General features: G+C 44.0%; 1 non-coding gene and 1 pseudogene across 1 annotated transcript; both read right to left on the bottom strand.

The window, feature by feature from the left end:
* Positions 1 to 4864: 4864 nt before the first annotated feature.
* LOC113835979 lies at positions 4865 to 4971 on the bottom strand. Its single transcript, XR_003485881.1, has one exon. It is a non-coding gene; the product is annotated as a U6 spliceosomal RNA (small nuclear RNA).
* A 285-nt stretch (positions 4972 to 5256) lies between these two features.
* LOC100767579 lies at positions 5257 to 5693 on the bottom strand (annotated as a pseudogene).
* Between the last annotated feature and the right edge of the window lie 259 nt (positions 5694 to 5952).

Genomic DNA, 5952 nt, shown 5'->3' on the forward strand with positions numbered 1-5952 from the left:
CAAACATCTCTAGTTCCAGGGGATCCAATGCCGCTGCCACCTGGCCTCCTCGGGTACCAGACATGCAGTGCACTTACATACATGCAGGTACAAAAAAGAAAATGTGCACTTACATATGTGCTCATGAAATAAAAATAAGTTTGAAGAAAAAAAACTTTTGCCAGGCATTGGTGGTGCACATCTTTAATCCCAGCACTCGGGAGGCAGAGGCAGGCGGATCTCTGTGAGTTCGAGGCCAGCCTGGTCTCCAGAGCGAGTGCCAGGATAGGCTCCAAAGCTACACAGAGAAACCCTGTCTCAGAAAACAAAACAAATAAAAAAAAAAAAAACTTTTTGGGACAGTGTTTCTCTGTGTAACCCTGGCTGTTTTGGAACTTACTCTGTGTTATGAATACATGCGAGGGGAGACCTTTGGCAGATCCTATGGTGGATGAGGGACAAATGGAGGGAGAGAGACAGAGACTTGCAGACATAACTTATGTGGGAAGTTTATTGGGAGAAGAAAGGGAGAAAGAGAAAAAAAGACAGAGAGACAGAAACAGTAACCTGTTCCCTCAGAGAAATGCCAGAAAGAGAGCAGAAGTGGGCTGAGTTTGCCTCTTAGAAGGGACCACTGTGTAACCCTGGCTGTTCTGGAACTTGTTCGTATACTAGGCCTCTAACTCAAAGAGCTGTGACTAAGTGCTGGAATTTGAGTTCGCCACCTCTGCCGCCTGGCTACATTTTCTGTGTGTGCCACACCTAGCATTGGTTTTAGCTCCTAATGTAGACAAACCCTATACTAGAAACAACTTAAACTTTGAGCTTCATATGCATTGTTGGGGGAGGTGATGATCAGAAGTTCAGTGTCATCCTCAGCTACATAGGAAGCTCTGAGGCCAGCCTGGGCTCCCAGAGATCCTGTCTCAAAATAAAATATGGCACTTTTTGCATACAGTTTTTTGAGACTGTGTTTTGCCATGTAGCTTACAAATTCCTGTGTACTAGTTGGTTTTGTGTGTCAACTTGACACAACCTACAACCATTAGAAAGGAAGGAGCCTCAGTTGAAGAAATGCCTTCATGAAATCCAGCTGTAAGACATTTTCTCAATTAACCAATGGGGGAGGGCCCAGCCCATGGTGGGTGCTGCCATCTCTGGGCTGATGGTCCTGGGTTCTATAAGAAAGCACTTGGTGGCACACGCCTTTAATCCCAGCACTCCGGAGGCAGAGGCAGGCGGATCTCTGTGAGTTCGAGGCCAGCCTGGTCTCCAGAGCGAGTGCCAGGATAGGCTCCAAAGCTACACAGAGAAATCCTGTCTCGAAAAACCAACCAAACAAACAAACAAACAGGCTGACCTCGAACTCACAGAGATCTGCCTGAGTGCTGGAATTAAAGTTCAACACCACTGCTATCTGGCTACATTTTCATTTTTCAAATCCACACTAATCTTTGCCCCACAAACCTCAGTGTTAGGTAACTTCATTTTTTATTACTCTTTCAACTTCAAACCCCAGCCCTATGGGCTTCCTTTGTTTCTCTGTTCTCTGGTGACCTCTCTTTCCCAATCCCAGCTCTCTCATTCTCACTCCCTTAGGGGGTTCAGATTTCTACCCCACTTGGGTAAGAAATATCCTTAACTAAGACTCACCAGATTCAAGTTCAAACTTTTAAAAGCTCCTCAGGGACATGTCCACAGTAGCTGCAATGCCACAAAAGCACTTAGAAACACAAAGATTAACACTTTTTACTGTTTACTGAAGACAATTCCCTTGGAAGCCCCACAGAATCCCCGTGTATGAAATCTGGATATCCACTGGCATGATTTAAAGACTTTTGGGTAAAGTCCTAGAAAGGAACCACAATTCCTCCTCCATCATCCATTTGGGGCTTACTTCTGGGCCACAATTCTGCTCTAAGAGCTGAAAACTGTCACGTGCCTCAAGAGGTTCTTTCTCTGGTGTTATAAATTGGGACCATAAGCTTTTTAAATGCAAAGAATTGTCTATTTTTGTAACCCACAGTCAGGTACCTGATATAGGACCCAGGGCACATTTCCAGAAGCATCCCTTAAACTGTATTCTTTGCAAATAATGGCAAGCCACTAGGGAGCACAGTATATTCAGTATGTGCTTGTTGACAGAATTAATGAGGCATATCCATTTTCCAAGGTTGACATCACTTATATTAAGACACTCTGCAACTGTCAACCATCAGACTAACTTAAGAGACTGTTGCAGGTTGCTTAGGAGAGCTAGCACAAGATCAGGGGATAAATAAAGCTGTTGTAGTCATGGTCAGAGCCTGGACCCTGACAACCCTAACAAACTAGGCTTGACCACCTATCTTCAGTAGGCCAATTGGAGAGACAAAGCAATAGCAAAAACCAGGCAAAGGGCATTTATTCAATGTGACCATGTTAGGAAGAGAAACAAAGAGGTCCAGTGGCCCCATATTTAGGGTCTTGACATGAAATTTAGGTGTTCTTATTTATTTTTTAATGTATATGGGTATTTTGCTTGCATGTATGTCTTTGCTCCACAGGTGTCCTACTGCCCACAGAAGCCAAAAGAGGGTGTCTGATCCCCTGTAAATGGAGTTATAGATGATGTTTAAGCCTGGGTCCTTTGGAAGAGCATCAAGTGCTCTTAACCACTGAGATCTCTCCAGCCTCTAGGTTTCAGTTTAAACAGACAGCCAGACAGCTAAGGTAGGACTGGAGAGATGGCTCAGTAAATAAGAGCATGTACTGCAAGTGTGTGTGTGTGTGTGTGTGTGTGTGTGTGTGTGTGTGTGTGTGTGTGTGTTTGAGACAGAGTCTCATTGTGTGGCTCTGGCTAGCCTGGAGCTCTCTATGTAGACCAGGATGGCCTTGAACACATAAAGATCCACCTTCCTCTTCCTTCCCAGTGCTGGATTAAATATGTATGCCTCCATACCTGGCTGTACTGCTCTTGCATAGAACTGGATTTAGTTCCCAGCACCCACACTGGGTGTCTCACAAGTTAACTCCAGCTCCAGAGGATCTGATGGCTTCCATGGGTACATGCACATATCTACACAGATTTTTGTTTTGTTTTGTTTTTCAAGATAGGGTTTCTCTGTGTAGCCTTAACTGTCTTAGATCTAGTTCTGTAGGCCAGGCTGGCCTTGAACTCACAGAGATATGCTTGCCTCTGCCTCCTGAGTGCTGGAATTAAAGGTGTGTACTACCACACACCTGCGCTACACACAGATATTTATGTACACAAATAACTTTTTAAAATAAGTAGATTGCTGGCGCTGGTGGCACATGGCTTTAATACCAGCACTTGGGAGGCAGAGGCAGGTGGATCCCTGTGAATTCGAGGCCAGCCTGGTCTACAGAGTGAGTGCCAGGACAGGCTCCAAAGGTACACAGGGAAACCCTGTCTCAAAACAAAACAAAATAAAACAAACAAAACAAAACAAAAAACAGAAACAAAAAACAAACCAAAACAAACCAAACCAAAAGACAAAAACAAGTAGATCTTTAAATAGAAAGGTATGAGGTGGGCGTTGGTGGCACATGCCTTTAATCCCAGCACTTGGGAGGCAGAGGCAGGCAGATCTCTGTGAGTTGGAAACCAGCCTGGTCAACAAGAGCTAGTTCCAGAAACCCTGTCTTGAAAAACCAAAACAAAAAAAAAAAAGAAAGAAAGGGTGTGTATTAGTTCCTGTCATTTTGATGATTTTGTAGTGTCTAGTGTTTTTAGTTCTCCTTGCTTAATCACTATGTTAATGCTGTTTATTTTGTTTCCTGTAGCTTTTAGAATGTGTTTATTCTTCATTTCAGTCTGTAGTATTCCTGTTAGTATCCTCTGTAGAACTCACTTCATAGCCATAAATTCTTTTAGCCTGCATTTCTTATGAAAGCTATTCTTTCATTCCCTTCATTTGTGACTCATAGTTTTGCTGGATATACTAGTTTGGGGTTGGCGCTTGTGGACTTTCAGAATGTGAAGTACATCACTATTATTTATTTTTCTTATACATAATTTATTTTTATTTCATGTTCATTGGTGTTTTGTCTGCATGTATATCTGTGTGAGGGTCTCAGAAACCCTGGAACTGGAGTTATAGACAGTTGTAAGCTGTTGGTGGTGCTGGAAATTGAACCCTGGGCCTTTGGAAGAGCAGCCAGTGTTCTTAACCACTGAGCTATCTCCTTAGGCCCATTTAGTTTTTTGTTTGTTTTGTTTTGTTTGAGACAGGTGTTGTCTGTGTAACAGTCCTGGCTGTGAGTTCGAGCCTGGCCTGGTCTACAGAGTGAGTTCCAGGATAGACCCAAAGCTATACAGAGAAATCCTTCTAAAAAAAAAAAAAAAAAGACAACAAAAAAAAATGTTGAGAAAAAAGGGTGTGATACATGTGAGTGTGTTTGTGCTTGTCAGTGTGGGTGTAGGCATGTGTATGACACGAAGTGCATGTGGAGGGCAGCAGATAACCTCCGGTTGTCAGCCCTCACCTTTAGCCTTGTTTGAGTTAGGGTCTCTTTGCTGCCATTAGGCCAGGCTAGCTGGCCTGAGAGTTTCTGTAGACTCTCCTGCCTTTGTCTCCCATCTCCCGAAAGTGCATGCTGGGATTACAGACACTTGCCCTCATGGGTTCTGGAGTTCCAAACAGGTTTCCACACAAATGCTTTTACTCTCTTATCCATCTCCCTACCCCTACCTCCATCACTGAGTTTTTAATTTCAAGTTTGGGTTTCCATCAGTTCTTTGTCTTGGAATTCATTGAGGATTTTATTCCTGTCATATTAAACTCATTTAGGTGCTTATTCATGTCCTCTTTGAATTCTTTGAACATATTTACATTTCTTTCAGTTTCCTTTCTACCTACCTTCCTTCCTTTTGTTTTTCTTTTTTAATATGGAACACTTCAGGAATTTGCATGTCATCCTCTCACAGGGACCATGCTAATCTTCTCTGTATCCTTCCAACTATTGTATATGTGCTGCCGAAGTGAGCACCGTTTCTTTTCTTTTTTTTTTTAATTTATTTTTTTATTTTTTGAGACAGGGTTTACTCTGTGTAACAGCCCTAGCTGTCCTGGAACTTGTTCTGCAGATCAGGCTGGCCTCAAACTCATAGAGATCTGCCAGCTTCTGCCTCTTGAGTGCTGGGATTAAATGTGTGTGCCACCATCACCTGACTCCTTTTTTTTTGTTTTGTTTTAATCTACCAGTGGCACTTAACACTGCACAGGGAGTTATGGTTCCCAGAGGGGTAGGTAGAGCGGGGAAGCAGGTGTCTTGTCATTCATAGATCCAGTTCTGTGCACAGCTCTTGTAATTCCCCAGCTCCTCTGGATGAACTACAAGCTCGCCTCCTTCTCTGCTGTGAGTGATGTTCCTGCCAACTTGTATGCAGAAGCCTCCATGGATGGTCCCAGGTTCAGAGTCTGCAGGGTTGGTCTCTCTGAGCATCACCCAGCCTGTCTTCACAACATTCAGCCTCTCCCAGACCCTAGCAACCACTGGTCCTGAGTGCATGGATTTCACCAGGCCAGTAAAGAAGGGGCGGTCCTTCAGGTCGACGCAGTGCTTCTTGAGAAGGTCCTCTGAACCCGAATGCATTCCAAACCAATAAGGCAGAATCCCTTTGGTTCAAAATGCTTGATGCCCTCTCCCATGAGCTCCCACTGCACCCCTTCAGGCTTGATAGCAATGAAGTTGCACTTACTGTTCACCATGGTCCCCTTCAGAATCCAGGTTTTAAACTCGGCTGTAACTCAAATTCTTTGGGATTTTATCTATGCTGTTCTCACTGTTGGCCATTACTATGTGTACTATGGGATGCTTGAAGTTTAGTCTTGGGGCCCCATGTATTGCCTCTTGATTGGGGTAGTTGAGGTAGTGCCAGCTCAGCTAGGGGCAGGTGTGTTTCTGATATCACTAGTGGGTGATCTGAGGGGGTTAGATAGGCAGGGCTGGCATGGATGTGGCATAGGT

This window comes from Cricetulus griseus, chromosome 5 (assembly GCF_003668045.3).
Source record: "Cricetulus griseus strain 17A/GY chromosome 5, alternate assembly CriGri-PICRH-1.0, whole genome shotgun sequence".
NCBI classification, from domain to species: domain Eukaryota; kingdom Metazoa; phylum Chordata; class Mammalia; order Rodentia; family Cricetidae; genus Cricetulus; species Cricetulus griseus.